We start from the raw sequence: 25,714 nt of genomic DNA on the forward strand, positions 1-25,714 counted from the left end.
CAAAGAAAGACCGCACAGAACTAGGCCACTACGTAACATAAAATATTGAAACTGACGAAACTTTATTTGTATCCTAGCATATCTGTTATTTCAAGAAAAGTAAAGTACTCGCCATAATATTTCACAGTTCGCAATGTGTCGTCGTATCTATTTCGAATGTACAGTAGCCATGGAAGGAGTAGTTTAATCATGTTGTGTCATAAGGCCATGTTTGATAAAGGTGTATCAGCTGTGTTTGATCTATTAGTACTGAAAATTAGCATTGTTTCTGCTTACATAGGAACTTGTGTTAACCCCGAAATGACTTCACGTTTCTTTCTGTGGTTCATACATCACATTTCTGATGTATGCTATCAGCCTACCTGCTACCATACCAAGTCCTTTTAACAATATGTAACTCAAATACCATATTTCTCGATACATGACGCTTCTTTGGACATATCTAACATTTTAGTCTTTAATTTCACCACATCATTGTGAGCAACATCCTTTCAGATGACTTGGAACACAGAGGTGGTTTCCATCAAGCTAGTGTTTGAAATGTGATGCTGTTCTTAATATCTGTTAATAGTATAATGTCCACATAGACTGAACAGATGCGAATAAGCCTTAGCATATGCGAATAAGCCTTAGCATATGCGAATAAGCCTTAGCATATGCGAATAAGCCTTAGCATATGCGAATAAGCCTTAGCATATGCGAATAAGCCTTAGCATATGCGAATAAGCCTTAGCATATGCGAATAAGCCTTAGCATATGCGAATAAGCCTTAGCATATGAGAATTCTCTCTGGTGTAAACAGTAGGTGAATACAAACTGCATTAAGTCATGCTTGGGTTGCAGTCAATAGTGTTTGAATATGTTCCACTTGTTGTCAGTCCTTTGGCAAACCACTAAAGAGAGTTCATAGCTTCTCTGTGCCAGTGCAAGCAATACAGAAATCTTTCTTATGCTAACTTGTCTACCTTGGTTTAATGTGAGTTGCAAGGGCAGTGGATTGATCTGAAGAGAATGTAATGTTGCTAATCGAAGAATATAAACATCACAGATGCTTTTGAAATCCAAGAGATCTAAAGCACAAATGCCAATGGGAAAGAAATAGCGGTAGAAAATTGCTAAAGCACTCGAAAGGTCCAACTAGGGACTTGAGAATGGTTATAAATTCATTAGAAGCTTACATCAGGTGGGAGCAGAATGAATAAACACAAGCTTTGTATTTATCTTTATTAGAAAGGAAAAGCACAACAAATTTTCTTGAATAATAATAAGTGCAGGTACATTTTTATTATACTGATTAAGGTTAAAAAATACACAAAAGACCTGATAATTCTCAATGTTTACATTCATGGTGGCTGGTGAATAATTGTTAGACTTTTTGACTATAAACAAAAGTGGTTTACCTGGTATCACGCTATCTCCCCACTAACAAATTATAAAGCAGATTTTATCAAGTAGCATGTGTGACTGATCATATGTATATTTTATTAATCATATTTTATTGGTATTGTCTTCTTTATATGTATTCTATTAAAACCCTCAAAATGCATTGCGTGTCACTATTGACATTCGGATACAGCAGCTTTTGAAATGTGAAACAATCACTACTGATAATGTAAATGTCTCCAGTTGCTAACAACCAGAGTGTACACTGATCAGCCAGTACATTATGACCACTGACCTACTATCGATATAAATCCATCCAGGTGATAGCAGCGTCACCTGGTGAGGAGTATCAGCTGGTCAGACAGCATGGTGCTTGTAATATCAGTGAGTGTGCAGACCGTCTGTAAAAGGGGGAAGGTGCGCTATATATCTGAGTTTGAGTGAGGGCAGGTTGTGATGGCCTAGAGGCTCAGCATGAGCATTTCGGAAACTGCATGACTTGGTGGGTGTTCGAGTAGTTCTGTGGTGAGTGTCTTCAACACCTAGTGAAACCACATCCAGACATTGTAGGGTTGGGCATCTGCACCTAATTACAGATGTTGGACATTGTAGGCTGGGCAGACTGGTAAAGTAGGACAGGTGGCAAACTGTGGTGGAACTAACATCAGACTTTAATGGTGGGCAGAGTACCGAACAACCTCAATGATGGGGCTCTGCTGCTGATGCCCCATGCATGTGCCAACGTTATCACGACATCAATTACTATGACTGAAAGGGGCACATGACCATCGGCTCTGGACATTACCACAGTGGCAGAGCATAGCATAGTCTGATGAATCCCAGTACCTTCTTCATCATGTCATTGAGCGGGTGTAAATCTCTCCAGGGGAATAGCTCCATGAAACCTTCACTACAAGACAGAGGCAAGCTGGCAGCAGCTCCATTACACTGTGGACAACATTCACTTGGTCATCCAGGGATCCAGTAGAGCTCGTGCAAGGCACCACGATGGCCAAGGAATATCGTACTATGGTTGCAGACCATGTAACCCCCTTCATGACAATCATGTTTCCTGGCTGCAGTGTCATTTTTCATCAAGATAATGTCAGTCACAAGGCCAGGGGTGGGCTATAGTTGTTAAAGGAACACAGTGGTGAGTTCCAGCTGATGTTCTGGCCCCGCAACTCGCCAGATCTGAAACGAATCAAACACATCTGGGATGTGATTGAATGTGGCATCAGAGCCCATCGTCCGCCTCCCCAGATTTTACAGGAATCAGATGACTTGTGTGTGCAGCTCTGATGCCAACTCCCTCCAACGACCCACCTAGGCCTAATTGCTTCTGTGTCGAAATGCGTCATTGCTGTTACCCATGCCAAAGGTGCACATATTGGCTATTACATAGGTGGTTATAATGCTCTGGCTGGTCGGTGTAAATTTTAGCCTATCTTTAGTTTATACTGGTCATTGGTAATTAATGTTTTCCTTTTAAATTTGCTCCTCATATGTAATGAGAAGCCAAGGAAAAATGTCAGTTGACATTTGTGCAAAATTTTGGAGTACCACTGAAGAAAGCTAAAGCTGCAATGAAGTGTTAAGTGAATTACCTGCATGCATTTCACACTTACAGACAAATACAGAGACCTTAACAAAAACTGTGTTCACCGTGCAAAATAATCCTGTCTTAGCATCCATAATGGCTATAACAGAATAATGTTGTACCCTATGCACCAGTTATTAGCACCAAAGAACACTACCACAACGTTCATTGGCTATGCTTGTGATCTAGCTCCAGTGTAAATTTCCAACCGATTATGTCTGCACAGATTAGGAGTTTGCTAGCCGTTTTACCTGAAGACACTTGCTGTAGTCCACCCTTAAAGAATTGGGCTGGCAATAGGGAATTTCAGAACTAGCTCCATTTCTATCTCTGTGTGGATACCATTGGTACAACCAGCAAATGAAATTTACAGTACTGTGCAGTCCTTTGTATCTATTATCATTGCTTTCTTCCAAAAATGGATTTAGTTAACACAGGTGTTTCCTATATCGAGGTTGGGGTTAGAGGCTGGCTTAGTCTCTTAGAAACCCAGATTATCAAGACTGCTAAATCTGAGTACAGGAGAGTATTCAATCAACCAAAAATTGAGTGTTTTAGAAAACTGCTCAAAGATATGAACTGGAAAGATGTTTATAGTGCTCATGACATGAATGAAAAATGTAACACATTCATGAACAATGTCAGTACCATGTTTGAAAGCTGTTTTCCTTTAAAAGTTACTCAAATTAAACAGAAGTCTATAATAAATAAAACCATGGATCACACAAGGAATAAAGATTTCCCGTAAGACAAAAAGGAAAATGTATCTGTCGACCAAGAATAGCTCCAATGCTGATGATTTAGCTAAAATACAAGGAATACTGTAAAATATTTAAAAGAGTAATTCAGACATCTAAACAAATGCACTAAGAGAAGAAGATAGCAATTTTAGGGAACAAAATAAAAACAATATGGGATATAGTGAAAGAGGAGACTGGTAGAATTAGGAAAGAACAGGAGCAAATAGCACTAAGGGTAGATGACACATTAGTAACCGATGGGCATAGTGTGGCAAATCTATTTAACAAGTACTTTATATCCGTTACTGATAGAATGGGATTGTCAGGATCAGTAAATAATGCCCTTGAATATCTGAAACTAGCCTTTACAAATAGCTTCAGGTACATGAATGTCACTCACTTCACCAAAAGAAATAACTTCCATAATAAAATCTTTAAAAACAAAGCATTCTAGTGGTTACGATGAAATATCAACAAAGTTAATTAAGGTATGTTCTTGTGAGTTTAGTACAATTCTAAGTTACTTGTGTAACCAGTCAATTATAACTGGGACATTTCCTGACTGGCTGAAATATGCAGATGTTAAGCCTCTATTCAAGGGGATAAAGAGATGCCATCAAACTACAGACCGATTTCACTTTTGTCAGCATTCTCAAAAATTTTAGAAAAAGTAATGTACATGCAGCTTCTCAACCATCTGACCACAAATAACATATAAATCAAGAACACAGTTTGGATTTCTGAAGGGCTCTGATATAAAAAAGGCTATTTACACCTACAGTGAAAATGTACTTAATTCGTTAAATAACAAGTTACAAGCAGCAGGTATTTTCTGTGATTTGTCAAAGGCATTCGATTGTGTAAACCACAACATCCTTTTAAATAAATTAGAATTCTATGGTGTCACGGGCAGTACTGCAAAATGGTTCAGGTCATACCTAGCTAACAGGAAACAAAGGGTGTCAGTGCAAGGGACTAGTGAATTGTCATCAGTCATCATCAGAATGGGAAAAAATTACATGTGGTGTCCCACAAGGATCCATCTTAGGGCCATTGCTTTTTCTTGTGTACATTAATGATCTCTCATCAGTTACACTGCCAGAAGCAGAGTTCGTTTTGTTTGCAGATGACACAAGTATTGCAATAAATAGTATGTTGAGTGTAGTTCTAGAAAGATCTGCTAATGATATTTTCATGGATATTAATAAATGGTTTAAAGCCAACTCACTGACATTAAACTTCGAAAAGACTCACTATATGCAATTCAGAACCTGTAAGAGGTTTCCGCCCAGCATATGCATAAAGTACGAAGAAGAGCAGATAGAAGAGGTTGACAGTCTTAAACACCTGGGATTACAACTTGATAATAAATTCAGTTGGGAGGAGCACACCACAGAACTGCAGAAACGCCTTAACAAGTCTGTATTTGCAATTCGAGTGTTAGCAGACATAGGCGACATAGAAGTGAAAAAGCTTGCATACTTTGGCTACTTTCATTCCATAATGTCATATGGTATAATATTTTGGGGTAACTCTTAAAGTCAAACAAAAGTTTTCAGAGTCCAAAACCGTGTAATACGTATTATTTGTGGAGTAAATTCAAAGAACTGGGTATACTAACTACTGCCTCTCAGTATATTTACACCTTAATGAAATTTGTCCTAAATAATATCTCTTTTTCCAAAAACAGCTCAGTTCATACATACAATACCAGGAACAAAAATGATCTGCACAAGGACTTAAAAGCACTTACTTTAGTTCAAAAAGGGGCCCACTACTCAGGAACACTCATCTTCAATAATTTGCCAGCAAACATAAAAAATTTAGTTACAAATAAAGATCAGTTTAAAAGGACCCTGAAAGACTTACTAGTGGCCAACTCCTTCTACTCCATTGACAAATTCTTTAATCGAAACAAATGATGTATTGTATATATTCATACTATTAGTATCATTATTTCAGCTTTTTGTTAAATAAATAAAAGAAAATAGTGAGATGTTCCACATCCATGAGGATCTCCTCAACACTGATCTATGGAACGAAAAACTAATCTAATCAGAATTATTTTAGATCGGACTTTTTTTTTTACTAAGGAAAGCAATCAGTGGAGTTTCTAAGTGGTCATTGTAAGATATTTCAGAAAACCACTGTGATTTTAGTGTAGTATACAGTGATGAATCCAGGCAAAGGGTCACACTTGACAGCTCTGAATTTCTTCATAAAGTGCCCTCGGAAACTGCCCACCAGAAAACATCCACAGTACATAGTCCAAAACTAAATGTAGCCCTGAGATTACTGGAGGCATGATTTGGAGAGTACTGAGTAGCTTCTGAGGGAGACATTCTAATTCATGCTGTTCTGCCATGAGATATATTGCTGCTGCATCAGTTTTTCATTAGGATTTTGGGAGGAATAGTGACTGTAAATGACAGCAAGCTGGTGAAATCAACAATCTAACTATGTTTTTGGTTTTTGCACAAAGGTACAAGAAAAAAGTTCTACTGATCCATTACGTTAAATACTCGCCCTCCCCTCACCTCCCACAATGGCATTCAAAAGTCCTTTGTGGTTATAACGTGTGACAGCAAGGGGCACCAAGCCATTGCAGCAATTCCTGTATGTTGCAATTTTATTCCCTGTCTATTTCTTTCCCTTTCACTGCATACCTTCAACAGATGCCCCATTCAGTGGCAAGTCAGTATATCTCCAGTCTTTGCTCTCAGTTACTCAGTATCCCCACCCCCCAGTCACCTTTGTACAACAACCATACTGCACCAATCAGTTTCCTGCAGTGTAATCACCCTCTATTATCAGAACAGAATTCACACTGAAAGACTCTCTGATGTGGTGTTTACAGCGGTCTTTAAGGGACCACTTCTTGTGGCAAAATACCACTTAATATCATGGCGGAAGCAGTGACATTATGCATATGAACAAATACAGAGTTCACCCTTTGCAGCATCTCTGCCCCTCCCTTGAGGAAGAAGTACATTTTCACTGTAGGTGTAAATAGCCTTTTTGATATCAGAGCCCTTCAGAAATCCCCTAGGTACCCCCATCATTTCTTTAATGCTTTAATGCTCAGAACACTTTATGGGTCATCTCTGAGGCCCCTAACCATGGTAACTTTTTTTTAGTAGAGTATGTGTTTTTAAATCTTAGCTTTTGTGTACGAAATAAAGGCTCCCAACACTCATTTCATTGTAGCAGACATAACTTTCAACCATCAGCCTTGCAGTCTACTCCTAGGTTTTCTGTTTTATTCCTTCAGTCAATCAGGACTCGTGTGTGTGTGTGTGTGTGTGTGTGTGTGTGTGTGTGTGTGTGTGATGAGCATGGAGCCCCGAGCTATTGCAGCACCTCCTTTCTTCCTTGTGTTGCATTGTCCCATCTCAGTCTATTTTTACCTCTCTTTCTTGTGGTGTCAACCTTTGATGTTGATCCAATTCCTAAGTTCTGCTTTCTTTCATTGTTTATTTTCCCTGTATCACTTTTTGACTGAAGTAATTTTTGTCCCCATATGTGTTTGGCCCCCCCATTTTCAAAATTTTCCCCATAGCATGGATCGACTGGAGAACAACATGTTAAATAGTGTCTACTGCCTACAAGGGTAATGAGCCTGTGCACACAATAACTATGTAAACTCATGTATATGTGTAAAAGCCAATGTGGTAGCAAATCTGACGTCGTGGATCTCAACACTCTCACTGGTCACTTCTGCTGGGGGGGGGGGGGGGGGGGGGGGACCATAGACAGCCACACTTTCCGCACGCTAGGCCTGCCAATCCATCGCAACATTCCAAGCTGTGCTCTTGGCAGCTTGCCCGCGCAACTTTGTGGCCCACATTGTCATTCGCCCCATTTTGCCTGGGTATGTGTGAACCACAACTCTTATCCCATACTTGTAACAGTTGTCCTGTCATGGTCTGTTTAACTAGAGGAGTGTTACTGCATTTTTTCCGTGCCGCCTTTCTTAGCTGCGTCTTCTTGGGGCAGTTCTGCCGACTACAAGAGTACAAAGCCTTATGTCAGATGCCCAGTTCATCCCCCCAGTTTCAGCAACTGGAATAGTGTGTGCAGGGTAGTGCAAATAGTGCAGTGCAGTGCATGCCAGGACTACCAGTCCGATTTATATTACTGTCCTATCCCCAGCCGTTTTGGCACTCCTTTGCCACCAAGTGCGCCATTGAAGTGGTTTTTCCCTCAATGCCAAACAAAGTTCACAAGCCATAGATTGTCCGTCTGGTCCAGACCTTCCTCAATTAAGAGGTATTAGCATGTTTCGAATATTACTGTAGTCATTAGCTTTTTTGGTTAGTATGTTAGAACCAGTTTGTGCTGCTTCTCCAGTGCGCCCATTCATGTAGTGCCATTTTCTTAACTAGCACACCACGTGGGCATCTATGCCACTTAAGTGTATAGAAGGAAACATAATTTGTTCTTTGAGCCCTTTCATTAGAGCCTACGATAACACATTTCTGATGCCTGAGCAGCTAGTTCCCACATGTGCCAGGGAACAGAAGCCCATCTTCCTGGGACATCAATGCTCCCGGCAACACCTGTTGTCTGATGACCTTTGCTGCAGCTGGGTGCCTTTCATGGGGAGAGCACATGAAACATATCACACTGAACCAGCATAATAGCCATTTTGGTTCAGCCACCTCAACAAACAACTATAGATATTTCAACATGGATAACAAATCTACTGCTTTGTGTGCACTGGCTACCTCATGGGAAGGGGGACCAGCCAGACAACTGGGAGGTTGTGTGTGTACCAGAACAGATGAGGATACTTTTATGGTGATAAAACTGTTATTTTTTGTGGAAAATATAGACGAAAAATTTGGAGAACTTGACATATTGAGAAAAGTGCACAATGAGTCATTACTGATTAAGGCCTCTTCTGCTGCACAGTCTAAAGCTCTTCAGGCTTGTGAGTGACTCTGTGTCTCACACAAAACTTTGAATTTGGTGTAACGAGAACTTCCACAGAGGCCGTACGCTCAAGACAGACAAGGAACTACAAGCTAATCTCAAATGGCAAGGTGTACATTTTGTCTGACACATACAAGAAGGTTCCAAGGGTAACCACACTTTCATCTTAGCCTTTGAAGGAAATGCGCTCCCAGAAAATGTTGTGTTGTACAGGAGCGATGTGAAACCTTGTGTCTCACTGCCCATGAGATGTTTCCAACAGCATGGCAGACCCAAAATGTTGAAACTGCAGACACACTCCACGAAGGCCATCCCTATAAACAACCACCTTTGTGTGCCAGTTGTACTGAACACTGTCTTCCACATTCAATGGTTCGCCCAATAATGAGAACGAAAAGAAAATGCCAGAAAATAAGTCATTAGGCCGCCTGTTATAAGCTAAGGTAAGAAAAAGACGTGTACTCCTGGATCGTATTGATATGGTGACCAATTATTCAAAACTCGCTACTGTCACCCCCCACCCCCCACCCATTCACCCCAACAGTTCATTTTTTTCCAATCCAGACCTACTACTGCCCTCTACTCTGACTGACATCATATTTGGGAACCATTACCCACAGCATCCTTTTCCAGCAGCTTCTGGTGACAGGGCTCCCTCTCAGCCCCTCTCCCTGGAAACCCACAATCCAGAGACCTGCCACCAGCCAGTGGTTGATGGAGCTGTGACCTATTGTTCCCATGGCTACCAGCACTTCATCCATCCCCACGCCTGGAGGAGGAGAACAATAATAGATAGAAAGCTATTTTGGTGAACCTGAAGGCACCAGATCCCACCATGCCTTAGGATTCGTGAGCCAGTTTCATTGATGTCCCACCTGCACTGTTGACAGACAGGCAGTGGTCTTGAGCTGTGATTGGTGCCCCTGGTCCCATCACTCTTAACCAAGACAACTTCACTGTGATGTTCCATTGGAACTGTGATGGATCCTACTGTCACCTGCCAGAACTACAACAACTGATTTTCTGTTATTCTGCAGTTTGTCGGCCTCCGAGAAGCTCACTTCACTGATGACCATTTTCCAATGCTTCGTGGTTGCCATGGATTCTAATGGAATCCTTCTCAGGGGCTCAGCGTTTGTTCATTAGGTATGGGCTTAGTGACCCCAGGTTGCTGAGCTGGGGTCTGGTAAGCACTGCCCGTACTGTTACCATAAGCTCTGGGCATGATTCAGTAACCACGTTGCGACATGGTGGTGGAATGTTGTGTGTTTCAGAGAATGGGAATCTTTTCTTCACCGCCTGGGCCATGAGGGAGGTATACACCTTTATATAATAAAAAACCTCAAACTCAGTGTGTGCTATGTAATGATAAAGTAAATGGCTGTTGAGATAAGTCTCTAGTGGCAACCCCTGGGGCACCTACCCCCTCCCCAGTTGTATGAGGCATGCTCAGGCGTACAGGGCTCTCCCTGGGTCGGTGTCTGTGTCCCTAGAGTCTCGCTGGATCCCTATGGAACAGACTCATCAAGCTGCTGCTACTACTACTACTACTACTACTACTACTACTACTACTACTACTACTGACAGGGCAGGTGTGCCATCAGGCAGCACCTACATCCACTCATCAGAGAGAGCTTAGTTCTCTCAATAAGTACTCTCAGAATCATGGTAACAGGGCATTAGTGTGCCGTAACACTTTCAGGGAAAGGGAATTGTACCAAAACATCAAAAATAGCTACAATCAAGCTGCTGTAGGCCTTTACAAACCGGACTGTAAGTCGCTTAAAATGTTGAAGTTGAAAAGTATGTGGTATGCAAATAGAATAGTTAATTATCAAGATAAAATTAATACCATGTGGTCACTTGTGAAGGAACTATCTGGCCAACAGTGCAAGGTTGAGGACATAGTCAGTACATAGTAAAAAAAGTTTTTGTTACTGACATTTCAAATATATGCACAATATTTAACAGTCAGTTTTCTGAATACAGAAATTGACTAAAATAAGAACTAGGTCTCTACAGTGAATCATTTAACTTTAATAGAAAATTGCTTCACAAGACTGCTACTTGAAATACACTTCAGTGATACAAGAGGGAGACTGAGCCAGTAATTAAATCGCTGAAGTCTAAGGACTCTCATGAGTAAGATGGGGTATCTAGTGGAATACTAAGGCACTGTGCTACATGCATATATGCTAACTCAGTAATTTGCAACATTTGTAATTTTTCCATCTGAAACTGTCAGTTTCACTTCTGTGCCACTGTTGCTTGTCATTGCCAACCATCTGGTGATGCACTTTGCCCAAGCATTGGTGTATATAAACCACACCCCATCGTACCCATGTCCCCCATCTCCACAAAAAATGAGCAGGTTGGTGTCACTCTAACACTTGAAATCATGTAACAACATTTTTCTGAGTGTGAGCCCCCACCCATTCATCTGCTACCAGCACATTTACAATGTGCTGAAACACAGCTCTGGTTCGTGATTGAATATATAATCAAATGTTACACCATCTACATGTTAAATGCGAGCATTGCTTCCATGCTATTTTCAACACTGGCTGGACCCCCCAGGGGGTCCACAACTCTTTTGTGGATACGTGCGTAGCGAGCATGGGACCCCGAGCTAATGTGGCCTTCCTTCCTTTCCGGGCTGCATACCTTCCCTTTCTGCATAATTCCCCATCCCCCATCTTCGCCCCTCCTCCCCTCACCTCTGGCTCTTTCCTTCCCTTTCTCCCCATCTGGGAGTATGGTTTGTGCCTACGTCCGGAGACGGACGCTCGAAAATGTAACGCATTCTTCGCCTTCTTTGCTTGTATGTCTTCTTCCTTCCTTTGTCCTTCTCTTTTCCTTACCTCTTCTCTTCACCCTTTTCTCCGCTGCGGCGTTTGAGACCTCTCTTCTTTCCTTTCCTTTCTCTTTCTTCCTTCCTGTGCATGTCTGAAGGCCGACCCACGCATTTTTGTGCGTAGCTGGTGACGGGGTAACGCGTAATTCCCCGCCCCGGGTAGACAGGTAGGACACGTACATACCCCCTGGTAACGGCCAGGCCCAGGGAGGGGTGATTACCCAAGCTGATACCTTCCGAAAGTGCTGATTGGTCCCTCCGTCCGTTTGTCGGGAGGTGTGACCTGAGGTGTGCACAATAACCTAAGGCGGGAGTGCCCTCAGAGAGGGCCCCCACAAGGGAGGAGCGCGCCATCGGAGACGCCGGTAATCATGGGGGATTCTTCCGCAATGGTTTCCTCACCTTCCACTATGTCTGCTCACAAGCGTAAGTATACCGAGTCCCAGCCACAGACGGTTCTTCCATCGTTGCCACAGTTCCTTGTTGTTTCTCGGTCTGGCGAAGGTCACGACTTCTCCATGGTCAACCCTTTCATTATTCAGAAAGGTGTCGACGCAATTGCAGTCCTGTAAAGTCTTGTTCCAGCTTACGGAATGGCACCTTGTTGTTAGAAACAGTCAGTGCCCTCCAGGCACAAAAATTGCTGCGTACTTCACTGCTCCACACCTTCCCTGTCCGGGTTGAAGCGCACCGCACTTTAAATTCCTCGCGTGGAGTCGTTTATACACGCTCCCTCGATGGATTGTCTGATGAAGAAATTCAGCACTACCTGTCTGACCAGGGCATAATGGCTGTTCATAGAGTTACGAAAAGGGTTGACACGAACATCATTCCAACCTGCACTGTCTTCTTGACATTTGACAAAGTTCAACTTCCATCGAAAATCAAAGCAGGCTATGAGATAATTTCCGTTTGCCCTTACGTCCCAAACCCTACGCGTTGCTATCGGTGTCAGCGGTTCAATCACACCAGCCAGTCCTGTTCCAATCCGGCCAAATGTGTTACGTGTGGCAAGGATGCCCATGAGGGTGCTTGTCCACCTCCATCCCCTCGCTGCATCAACTGTATGGGTGACCACGCTGCTTCCTCTCGAGATTGCCCCGTTTTTAAGGACGAAAAGCTCATCCAGGAAATCAGAGTGAAGGAAAAGGTGTCGACCTTTGCTGCTCGAAAATTATTCTCCAGTCGACAGCCCACCGTGCCTCAGACAGGAAAATACAGCACTGTCCTTGCTTCTCCTCGGCCAACAAAGGAGGCGGCCACGCAGACTTGCGACCTCACCTTTAGTGCCACGGTCGTCAGATCGGCCAGCGCAAAGATCGCCCGTTCAACCTCACCACTTTCGCCTGCCCACTCTATGGCTCACCCTTCATCGGGTTCTGCTAAATCTCGAGCCCAAAAGTCAGACACCAAGACTTCGAAAAAAGAGCATACTCGTGAAGATTTTTTACATACCCCAACTTCACAACCATCGGTTCCTCCTTCATCTAAACATCATAATTCCAAGAAGGCTACAAAGAAACCCAGTTCATCTCCTTCTCCGCCAAGGCGTGTCCCATCTACAGCACCACCTGGCGGAAATCGCCCTCGGCCGTCTTCTGTGTCGCCGAGGCGCACTGCTGGCGGCCAATCAACTGGCCGATCGCTGGTGGCAGGAGCTGCTCCTGAACAACCTATGGATCAGGATCTTCTGCCTTCGGCTGAATGCCATTCCATGCTGTCGGTCGCAAGCTCTGAGCAGTTGTTGAGTTGACAGCAACCTTGGTCACACTCCTTCATTTTCTGTTCACCCTATGTCCATTATCCACTGGAATATCCGCGGCATTCGAGCCAATCGGGATGAATTGTCGATCCTCTTACGATCCTACTTGCCGGTCATCTTCTGTCTTCAGGAAACAAAGCTGCGTCCCCATGACCGCTTTGTTCTCCCTCATCTTCAGTCCGTCCGATATGATCTCCCCTCTGTTGAAGGCACTCCAGCCCATGGAGGACTCATGATTCTTCTCCATGATACTCTCCATTATCACCCAATTCACTTAAACACTTCCTTCCAAGCTGTCGCCGTCCGTCTTTCCCTTTCTGGATACATGTTCTCTCTTTGTACTGTATACATTCCATCGTACACACCAATGGCACGAGCTGATCTTCTTCATCTTCTTGGTCAGCTTCCACCCCCCTATTTGCTGGCTGGGGACTTCAATGCCCACCACCCGCTTTGGGGATCTCCACATCCTTGTCCACGTGGCTCACTATTGCTAGACGTCTTCCACCAAGTGGATCTAGTTTGCCTCAACACTGGGGTCCCTACATTTTTGTCTGCCTCCATGACAAATTTATCTCATTTGGACCTTGCGGTCGGTACTGTTCCGCTAGCTTGGCGCTTCGAATGGTTCGCCCTTGATGATACACACTCGAGTGACCACTTTCCATGTGTCCTCAGACTGCAGCCTCAACTGCCATGTATGCGCCCGCGACGCTGGAAGTTTGCCCAAGCCGATTGGACACTTTTTTCGTCTCTAGCGACATTCGATGACCGTCACTTTCCCAGCGTCGATGATGAGGTCACACATATTACCGACGTTATTCTTATAGCTGCGGAACGTTCAATACCACGCACCTCCGAATTGCCCCGGCGCCCTCCAGTTCCTTGGTGGAACGAGGCATGCCGTGACGCAATACGTGAGTGGCGACGTGCTCTTCGCCTTTTCTGCCACCATCCTACTTTGGCCAACTGTATCCGCTATAAGCAGTTCCGTGCACGATGCCGTCATGTCATCCGCTATAGCAAGAAGGCAAGCTGGAAATTCTTTATTGGCTCATTTAACACCTTCACTCCCTCCTCGGAAGTTTGGAGTCGGCTTCGACGGTTCTCAGGCGCCCCTAGTTTCTCCACGGTCTCTGGGCTCACTGTCGCGCATGATACATTAGTGGACCCCGTCGCAATTTCTAACTCATTGGGTCAGCACTTTGCTGAGATTTCGAGCTCTTCAAATTACCCGCCAGTGTTTCTCCCGAAGAAACGTGGAGCGGAAGTGCGACCTCTTGCTTTCTCCTCTCCAAATCGCGAAAGCTACAATACTGTTTTCTCCATGCGGGAACTCCAACATGCCCTCTCTTCTTCTCGATCCTCCGCCCCAGGACCGGATGGTATCCACGTCCAAATGTTGCTGCATTTATCAACCCATAGTCTGCGTTACCTCCTTTGCCTTTATAATCGAATTTGGACCGACAGTACTTTTCCCAGACGATGGCGGGAAGCTGTCATCGTTCCTATTCCGAAACCTGGAAAGGACAAACATCTCCCCTCTAGCTATCGCCCCATTTCTCTCACGAGTAGTGTCTGTAAGGTTTTCAAGCGTATGGTGAATTACCGTTTAGCTTGGTGGCTGGAATCCCGTAGTCTTTTAACACCTGCCCAATGCAGATTCCGAAAGCATCGTTCTGCAGTTGACCATCTTGTTGCTCTCTCCGCTTACATCATGAACAATTTTCTCCGGAAACGCCAAACAGTAGCAATATTTTTTGATCTGGAGAGAGCATACGGTACCTGTTGGAGGACAGGCATCCTCCGCACACTGTTCTCTTGGGGCTTTCGAGGTCGGCTGCCCCTTTTTCTTCGCGAATTTATGGCAGAGCACACATTTAGGGTGCGGGTGAACACTACTCTCTCCCGTACGTTCTCCCAAGAAAACGGGGTACCCCAGGGCTCCGTGCTGAGTGTTGTACTGTTTGCCATTGCCATAAATCCAGTTATGGATTGTCTCCTTCCTGATGTCTCGGGCTCCCTCTTTGTGGACGATTTTGCGATCTACTACAGCTCTCTACGGACCAGCCTTCTTGAACGACGTCTTCAAGGATGTCTCGATCGCCTCCACTCTTGGAGCATCGAAACCGGCTTCCGTTTTTCTCCCAGTAAGACCGTTTGTGTTAATTTTTGGCGACGTAAGGAGTTTCTTCCACTCTCCTTACATCTAGGACCTGTCAACCTTCCGTTTTCAGACGTCGCTAAATTCTTGGGTTTTATGTTTGACAGAAAACTGTGCTGGTCCTCCCACATTTCGTATCTTTCGGCTCGCTGTCTGCGATCCCTCAACACCCTCCGTGTCCTGAATGGTACCTCCTGGGGAGTGGACCGAGTGGTCCTTCTCCGCCTCTATCGCGCCTTAGTGCGCTCGAAATTGGACTATGGAAGCATAGTCTACTCCTCTGCTCGGTCGTCTATTCTTCGGCGTTTCGACTCTGTCCACCACCGTGGATTACGTTTAGTGTCTGGAGCTTTTTACACCAGCCCAGTGGAAAGCCTTTATGCTGAGACTGCTGAACCTCCGCTGTCCAATCGGCGAGCAGTCCTTCTGAGTTGTTATGCTAGACATCTGTCTTCCATGCCTGCTAATCCAGCCCATGACATTTTTTTCGACGCCTCCTTTGATGTAGGGTATGCAGGCTGCCCCTCCTCCCTACTACCACCGGGAGTCTGCTTCCGTCAACTGCTCCATTCTCTTTCCTTCCGCTTTCCTAAAACCTTGACAACTTGGGGTACAGCACCGCCTTGGCTCTGTCCCCGGATCTGCCTGCTTCGTGACCTTTGTCGATTTCCCAAGGATGGTACCCCTTCACTTGTTTATCGTCAGGCATTTGCTGCTCTATGTGCACAAATGAAGGAAGCCACATTTATTTACACCGATGGCTCGAAAACATCGTTAGGTGTAGGGAGTGCCTATGTTGTTGGCGACACCCCAAATCACTTTCAGCTTCCCGACCAGTGTTCGATCTATACTGCGGAGCTTTACGCTGTTCTCCAGGCTGTCCACTACATCCGCCGCCATCAGCGGATACAGTACGTTATCTGCTCAGATTCTCTCAGCTCTCTCCTCAGTCTCCAAGCTCTTTACCCTGTGCACCCTCTGGTCCACCGGATTCAGGACTGTCTGCGCTTGCTCCACTTGGGGGGTGTCTCGGTGGCGTTCCTCTGGCTCCCGGGACACGTTCGTATCTGTGGAAATGAGGCGGCCGATATTGCGGCCAAGGCTGCAGTCTCTCTTCTCCGGCCAGCTATTCAATCGATTCCCGTTGCCGATCTACGGAGCGTTTTATGTCATCGTGTTACTCTTTTATGGCAGGCACATTGGTCGACACTTCCCAATAATAAATTGCGGGACGTGAAAGCTCTTCTTTGTGCTTGGACCTCTTCCTCCCGAACGCGTCGTCGGGAGGAGGTAATTTTAGCTAGACTCCGGATAGGGCACTGTCTTTTTAGCCATCGACATCTTTTAAGCGGCGATCCTCCCCCACTCTGTCCCCACTGCTCTCAGCTGTGGACGGTAAGACACCTTTTAATTGAGTGCCCCTATTTTAATCCGTTACGCTCCCGTCTACAGCTGTCGCCTGATATATCGTCGATTTTAGCAGATGACACGCGCTCAGCCGATCGCGTTCTCAAATTTATTAGTGCCAGTGAAATGACGTCAGTCCATTGAAGCCTTTTTTGGGGTCAACCAACCCCTTTCTGTAGAGGATTTTTAAGCCTTCATTCTGCTTTTAGTTTCTCCAATTTTATGACTTACGTTCCCATTGCTGCTGATTTCCATTTTCGGTTTTTTACTGTTTCCTAAGTCACGGACTTGGCGCTAATGACCATAGCAGTTTTGCGCCCTAAAAAAAAAAAAAAAAAAAAAAAAAAAAAAAAAAAAAAAAAAATACACTGGCTGGAGGGTGAGTCCCCTTCCTAGCAGAGGTTAAGTACAATTATCGCGGTTTTGAAAGAAGAGAAACCACTCAAGAAGGGGATGGCTACAGATCGATCTGTATTAATGACCTTTGCAAATGGCTGGAGTGCATGTTAAGCTAATCACTGTGGTGGGTTCCTGAAATAAAAGACCTCTTATCTAACTCACAGTGTGGATTTCAGGAGAGCTGGCCTACTAGTGATCACCTACTTCACTAGGAGCTTGCTATCAGAACGGCTTTTACCCATTGCCAACATCTCATCACTGTCTTCTTTTACATGTGTAAAACCTGTGAGATCTCATGGTGTTGCCAATGCTCACCACCTTACATGAATGGGGCTTCTGTGGCGCACTCCAGATTTTCATCCAAAATTTTCTGTCTTGGCAATGCTTCTGATACCAAACCAGTAATGCCTACATTGATTCCCACTCACAGGAAAATGGAATCCCACTAGGGTCTCTTCAAGTGTCACCATCTTCTTAATAGTGGTCAGTGTACTCCATAGGCAATCTGTAGTCTCATCGTCCTTATACGTTATGATTTTGGATCTATTATAGTTCTTTCAACATGAAGAGCCACTGAATGATAACTACAGGATGCTGTAACATAAGCAGAATATGTACACACAGCTTCAGATTTACTGCTATTGAAACTTCCGTCATGAATTTTTGCTGACAAGAACTGCTCATCCGCACCCAGATCTCTACTTCAAAATGAGCGCTTCATGTGGTCAACACATATTGCTTCTTAGGACCCATATTTGATGACGGCTTAATTGGACATGCCATTAGAACATAATGTTCTGAAATGATGTCTCAATACCAGTTCCTGGGGTGTGGACCATTCCACTACTTTGATACTCTCCAAAGCCAGGCCTGTGGATCAGCAGGACCATTGGCACTGCAACTCCTCGACTGGATTCACCATTGAAGGATCAGGTATAAACCTGGTGTCTTTTGTATGAGCCCTTTGGGCAGTCTCCTGATAGTGAGGGATTTCCCCTGTATGAATCAGATGCCACTAATTACTCCTCAACTATGCCATATGTGTTCGAAGCCAGCCAGAATATCCAAATCAATACCTTCTGTTTCCTGGTATGCAAGCAAAACTTCCAGAAACGATCTTGGTCTGGAATCACAGTATTGGTCCCATCAGTTTTGACTTCTGCTTACCTGCTTTCACTGTGTTCTCATAACACACCAATGATACATGTCTGACCCACAAATTAACATGGATCTTTCTCTCAACCCAAAGGATGTGATCAAAATCCTCAGTTTTCCACTGATTGTTCCTCTCAGTACTTAGTGGATAGTTGAACGTAGGACAAGCTACACCTCTGTGTATAATGGCACCAATGAACAACACACTCTGCCAGTTAGATGCAGTGTCTTTCTGGTGGAATTGTTGCCATTTGTCCATGCTCTGCACTACATCTGAGACCAGTTACATAAGTCTTTCCTAAACTACAGTGACTGTGAGCAGCCTACAGACTACAGCCCCCTGTTTTTCCTGGCCTCCATTTGTAACACAAATACATGCTCTCCCTTTAGACTGGATCCTGAGGAATGAACTTGCAGATGTAGCTCACCAAGTAAACCATCAGGAAGAATGCTCTGGAAATAAAGATACCAATATCAGTCACATGAACACATACCACTGACTCTTAGCAGTATGGAACAGTGAACTGTGTCATGCCCATGACTAGAACCAATAAGTTATGTACTATAAAGATATCTACAACTGTGTGATGGTTTTCTCTTCAACCGTCTTTTCATTAATCCACATCCTCTGCTGCCTCTGTCTTGGTCATACCATTCTGACTCTCAGATACATTCTGCAACAAGCTGGCTGAGTCACCACCCAAAATCGTAGCTGATAATGTCTAGGCAGCGAATCAGATTTTAAATTTCATCAAAGTGGATTGTATACTTTTATTCATTGTTGTAGCTCTGTTGCCTGCTAGATGCCCATCACCTGCTGCAGCATTTTTAGCCCTGAGGGACTTCTAACTGGTTCAAACAGTGATGTCCCAACTCCAGTTTTAATATTATCCTGACAAGAAGTCACCATGGATGGGACTGACTTTTGCAACAATCTGTATTGTGATCTATGGTCCTAAGTATCATGTCCTCCAGTCATTCATCAAAGTGGATCCTCATTTCCCCTCACTGTTCATTCAGCATATGAGAGGATACCCAAAAAAGACCAGAATAATGTTGCCATGGGCGGAGCTTATGTAGTACGCACTTCTGCCGCTAGGTGTGTGTAGCGCAACTCGTAGCCAGATCAGTACCACATATGTTGTCTACATGGCTTGTTCTATTCATCTGCAGTGATTGTTTTTCCTAGTACTGTTTTGTTCTTGTTTTGTCTTTTATGATGGCAAGTTTAAGTGAACATTTTGCAGCTGTGAAATTTTGTTTTCTACTTGGTAAAAATGCTGCTAAAACTGTTTTAATGTTAAAAACAGTTCATCAAGATGTCGCCACTGGAAATACTCAAGTGTACGAGTGGTTTGCTCAATTTAAAAGTGGCAATGTGTTGAGTAATGACAAACCTTGTTCTGGACATCCATCAACTACCCGAATCGATGAAAATGTTGAAAAAATACGAGAGCTTGCAGTCACATACCACTGACAACTGAAAAACTGGCAGAGATTAGTGGGTTATCTTGGAGCTTGGTGATTGTCAAAAATGACTCAATTGTGGTGGACAGTTGACTGGTTCTACCACCATGACAACACACCTGAACGCACAGCCGTCTCTGCTAGACAATTTTTGGCTAAAAATGGCATGGTCCTGTTGCCCCACTCACCTTTCTTGGCTGACCTAGCTCCGTGTGACTTTTTCTTATTTCCATGCATGAAAGAGGACAAATTTGTCAACATTGAAGAAGTTGTGAAAAAAATGAGGGAGGAGCTGTTAGCCGTCTCTAAAGATGACTACAAAAAATGTTTCGAACAGTGGAAGCACCAGTGGGACAAATGTGTTAGTTGTAATGGAGAGTATTTTGAAGGGGATAGCATTGTTTGGTAAACAGTTTGAAAATATAGCTTTTAAAAAATAATCCTTATTTTTTACTGCCATGTATCTGTTTCAGAATAAAATTCTGTCACTAGGTGCAAATATATTTTCATTTCACATATTAAAAATGTATTTTCCACTGATGGCTGAATTTTTATCTGAAATATGTATGTAGAACGAACAGTGAGGGGAAACGAGGCCCCACTTTGATGAATGGCTCAAGGACTTAGTCCTTTTGTGCCCAATCTAGGTAGCATTGGAGCAGGGAGATCCCAGTTTGCAATAAGTTGCTCCACCCCACATTTTTTAGCTAGTGGCCCTTAGCTACTCACAGTAAGGGATTTGTGGCCTGCAATACAAGCAAGTATCTATACCCTTGCTCTAGACCCTTAAAAGTAATAAATTATGCAGAACAGCGGTGAAACATGATGGTTAAGATAGATTTGTGTGACGTAGAAGGTTGCTGGTTCAAATTCCATCAAGTGCTCTGAAAATTTTTATTTTAAAATCTTTATCAGAATGACTTTAACATTATTTTTAGTCAATTAATTGGTTTAAATGTAATTTTTTTATTGGTATTCCTTTGGCATATGATTTTAATCACTGTATTAACTTTCCATTTGCTCTCATTTTTTTCTTCATGACGTTTTTTCATTTGTATGTTTATCTATTATTTTAATTATTTTTATGTGTTGAAGTCAATGTAATTTCTTCCATTTTATCATGTTATATTTTCACCCATATTCCTGCATTCATTATTTCTAGTCCTCATTTTGCTTGAATTTTGTTTTATTTGTAATCTCTGCTTTCGTTTAAATCTTCATCTGTATTATTTTGCCTATAGTGCAACAAGAATTTGTTTTAAGTGTTTCTATGACCATTCCTTACCATAAAAATGTATTCTTGAATTGAAAAATAAGTTTTTAACACAATTGTACAACTAATATAAATAGATTATTTCGTCTTTTGTTTTTTAATGGATAACTCAGTGTTTACAAACTTTTAAATATTATAAAAGATAAATAACTAAATAACAATAGTTATAGCACATGGACAAATATCAAAATGAAAAAAGAATGACAAGAAGGAAAAATGATGGCCGGCTCGTTGGTGTGGTACTGGGAACCCTAACCTACATCACTGAATAAATGGTTTCAAAGAGGCAGTCCCACGTCTTGGGACCTCTCCTTGTGAGTTTTTGTTTCTTCTTAAAAATGTATTAGTGCTTCTCTTATTAAATAGCTGACTTCTACATCTATGTAGATACTCAGCAAGCTACTGTACGGTGCCCCCCTCTGCGGGGAGTAAGAATAGGCCCACGGTATTCCTGCCTGTCGTAAGAGTCGACTAAAAGGAGTCTCAAACGTTTCGGCCCTATGTGATGGTCCCCTGTCGGGTTTGACCTCCATATCTCAAAATTTTTCCGAAGAGTGAGCTGATTGGGGAAGGGCGCCTCACTTGGTGCATTGTGTCCATCTTGCATTTGGAACTTTCGCCAGCTTATTCGTCGTTGCATTGCAGTCCTGGGCATGGATACGTTCCTGCGTGCACTTTCTGCCATGCAATGTGCAGTGCCATTTTCTGCACTGACGGCGACCATGCACTACATGTCACCTAAAATCCAGCACGGTGGCCAGTGCGTTGTGGTGGGGCCACCATGTACCCTGTTGGTTGTAGCCCCCTGACAATACAGGTATCACTCTATTGGTGCCTGCACCGCTAACTCCCCACATATGCCAAGGAGTAGATGCCCATCTCCCTGGGGCATCAGGACTCCTAGCAATGGCCATCCTGCCAGGTGGCTTTTGCTGTGGCTGGGTGGCGCCCGTGGGAAGGGCCCTTGGTCGGAGTAGGTGGCATGAGGGTGGATGACACGCAATGAAGCGTGGCACATCTTCTCTTGCTGGTGGCCAGCCACCAGCAGTCTCTAAGCGTTCAAAAACTCACTTTAAGGCTAATGTGTATGACCCCAAATCATTCCACTCCCTGGCCACACCATGGGAGGAACTAAAGGCTATGAATGACAGCAAAAGGTATTCGCCCCAGTATCTCATCTGTACCAGAGCTGATGGGGAATCCTTTGTGTCCGTGAAGCCTCAGTTCTTTGTAGAATATTGAGAGGACAAGTTCGGGGAGGTGGAGGGCTTGTCCAAAATGTGGTCAGGGTCAGTCTTAATAAAAACAGCATCCTCTGTTCAGTCACAAGCATAAAAGCTTAAATATGGTCCAGGGCATTATTTTCCACAGAGATCTTTTACAGTCTGATAACGAGCTGCGCGCCAACTTAGAGCAATGAGGTGTCCATTTCATCCGGCGCGTCCACCGGGGTCAGAGAGATCACAAAGTTGCCACCGGTGCCTTCATCTTGGCCTTCGAGGGTGACACATTACCTGATAAGGTCAGGGTGATGGTGTACCGTTGTGATGTCAAGCCATATATCCCTCCCCCGATGCAGTGCTTAAAGTGTTGGAAGTTCGGCCATTGTCTTCCCACTATGCTTCCAGCCTCATATGTCGCGATTGTGGTCGACCATCCCATCCTGATACTCCATGTGCCCCGCCTCCCATCTGTGTCACCTGCGGAGAGCACCATCCCTCTTGCTTGCCGGACTGTCCGATTCTGCAGAAGGAAAGGAAAATAATGGAAATAAAGAACCTGGACCGACTGACCTACACAGAGGCTAAGCGGAAATTTGACTGGCTTCATCCCGTGCACATGACGTTTTCTTATGCAGCCACTGTCACTCCTGCTACAGTTACATCAGCTGCAACACTTCCAGTCAGCTCTCAGAGTCGAAGGACCACACCTGCCCCCTTGATGGTGGGGGGCACTTCAGGAGCAACACCCCCGCCCCCCCCTCCCAACCATCGGGGACATCAGTTCCCCATTCCCAGCTGGAGAAGCGTAAGACTTCTTTGGCTCCTCTCGCCAGGAAGGGGTCCCTTGGGGACCTCCCTTTGCAAGTTCAGACCAGCGGAAACGCGGATACCTGCAAGTGGCTGAAACAACCACCGGTCGCTGGTCATAGGGCCTCACGGTCACCGTCCGTCCCTGAGACTGACCCAGGGAAGCCCTCCCAGTCTGAACCACCGAAGGCACAGCGAGAGAAGCAGAAAAAGAAAAAAGTTCCCAAGAATCCCGGCATTGCGGTGGCACCCATTCCACCACTTCCTACAAGCTCCACGTCTGAGGACAAGGTCGAGATTCTGGCGTCTGCTGAAGACCTGGATCTCACCGGTCCCTCAGACGCCATGGATGTCACTCGCGTGGGTACTGAATCGGTGGCAGCGAGTGAACAAGTGGAGTAAACTGCCTTCCCAGTCCCTTCACGCCTTTCTCAGCCATGGACAATACCATCCTCGAGTGGAACTGCAGCAGTTTCTTCCACCATCTAGCTGAGCTCCGACAGCTTATCAGCATACACCCTTTCTTCTGCATTGCTCTTCAGGAAACTTTGTTTCCAACAATGTGAACCCCCGCCCTCCGTGGCTATTGGGGTTATTATAAGAACCGGGAAGCTTATGAAAGTGTATCTGGTGGCGTCTGCATCTGTGTCCTTCACCCTCTTCACAGCGAGTCTGTCCCTCTACAAACACCTTTAGAGGCTGTCGCTGTTCGGTTGCGGATGCCACAGGCTGTTACTGTCTGCAGTCTATCTTCCACCGGATGATGATGTCCCGCAGCATGTCCTGGCAGCGCTGATAGCCCAATTGCTGCCACCTTTCCTGTTATTGGGCGACTTCAACGCCCATAACCCTCTGTGGGGTGGGTCAGTGGCAACAGGTCGAGGCGCCACCGTTGAGAACGTATTGGCACAGCTTGACCTCTCCCTTTTAAACGATGGTGCCTTCACACATTTCAGTGTGGCACATGGCACGTACTCTGCCATCGACCTTTCACTCTGCAGCCCTAGCCTCTTACCGTATGTTCAGTGGAGTGTGCGTGACGGCCTGTGTGGTAGTGACCACTTTCCGATCTTTCTTTCACTACCATAGCGTCAGTCTTCTGGGCGCCCTTGCAGGTGGGCTATGAATAAGGCTAACTGGGACTTGTTCTCCTCCACTGCCGATATTGAACCTGTTTATCATGAAGCCATTGATGCGGTGGTTCACTCAGTCACCACCGGCATCGTTATTGCCGCAGAATCTGCCATTCGCACTTCTTCTGGGTCCCCTTGGCGGAGGACTGTGCCTTGGTCGTCGCCAGCGATCGCCGAGGCTATTAAAGATCGCAGGCGGGTGCTCCAGCATCACAAGCGGCATCCATCTTTAGAAATCCTCATCGCCTTTAAATGGCTCCGTGCGTGGGCCTGCCGCATCATTTGCCAACGCAAGCAGGAGTGCTGGGAATGGTAAGTTTCCACCATTGGCCTCCATGTCTTTCCATCACAGGTCTGGGCAAAGATTAGACACCTATATGGCTATCAGACCCCTGTCGGCTCCCTGCGCTCTCACTGAACGGGGCAATTTGTACTGACTCCGACATAATTGCCAACCGCTTAGTAGACCATTTTGCTCTCAGTTCCGCATCTGTGAATTACCCACTGGTTTTCCGCTCCATTCGAGAGCGGTTGGAACGTTGGAGCCTTTCATTTCACACTCGCCATCCTGAATCCTACAATGTCCCATTCAGTGAGTGGGAATTCCACAGTGCCCTAGCCGCTTGCCCTGAAATAGCTCCTGGGCCAGATCGCATCCACTGTCAGATGCTGAAACACCTCTCAGTGGACTGACAGTGACGCCTCCTCAACCTTTACAACCGTATTTGGGTCGAGGGGGTGTTTCTGTCGCAATGGCGGGAAAGTATTGCTATCCCCGTTTTGAAACCTGGCAAGAACACATTGGAGGTGGACAGCTACCGCCCCATTAGCCTCACCAACATTCTGTGCAAGTTGCTTGAACGCATGGTGAGCTGGCGGTTGAGATGGGTACTAGAGTCTCGGGGCCTTCTTAGCTCCGTCTCAGGGTGGGTTCCGTAAAGGCCGCTCTGCCGCCGACAATCTGGTGAGCCTGGAGTCAGCTATCCGTACGGCCTTTGCCCACCGTCAGCACCTCGTCGCTGTCTTTTTCGACATGCGGAAGGCGTACGATATGACATGGCGCCATCACATCCTCTCTATGCTTCATGGTTGGGGTCTTCGGGGTCCACTGCCGATTTTCATCCAAAATTTTCTGTCGCATCGCACCTTCCGCGTGCAAGTCGCGGCCTCCCATAGTTCCTCCAGAGTTCAGGAGAACGGGTTGCCACAGGGATCTGTTTTAAGTGTCTGCCTGTTTTTAATTGCAATTAATGGGCTCGCTGCGGCGGTGGGAACGTCTGTCTGTGTCCTTGTATGCTGATGACTTCTGCCTCTACTATAGCTCCATTGGCATTGCAGCTGCTGAACGTCAGCTGCAGGGCACTATCCGTAAGGCGCAGTCTTGGGCTGTCGAGCGTGGCTTCCAGTTTTCA

The 25,714-nt window shown here is 45.0% G+C and overlaps 1 protein-coding gene across 1 annotated transcript in view; it reads left to right on the forward strand.

The window, feature by feature from the left end:
* LOC126191237 (26S proteasome regulatory subunit 10B) overlaps positions 1–25,714 on the forward strand; it is a 58,522-nt gene that overhangs the window by 533 nt on the left and 32,275 nt on the right. The window lies entirely within an intron of this gene.

Source organism: Schistocerca cancellata, chromosome 6 (genome assembly GCF_023864275.1).
Source record: "Schistocerca cancellata isolate TAMUIC-IGC-003103 chromosome 6, iqSchCanc2.1, whole genome shotgun sequence".
In the NCBI taxonomy this organism is placed as follows: domain Eukaryota; kingdom Metazoa; phylum Arthropoda; class Insecta; order Orthoptera; family Acrididae; genus Schistocerca; species Schistocerca cancellata.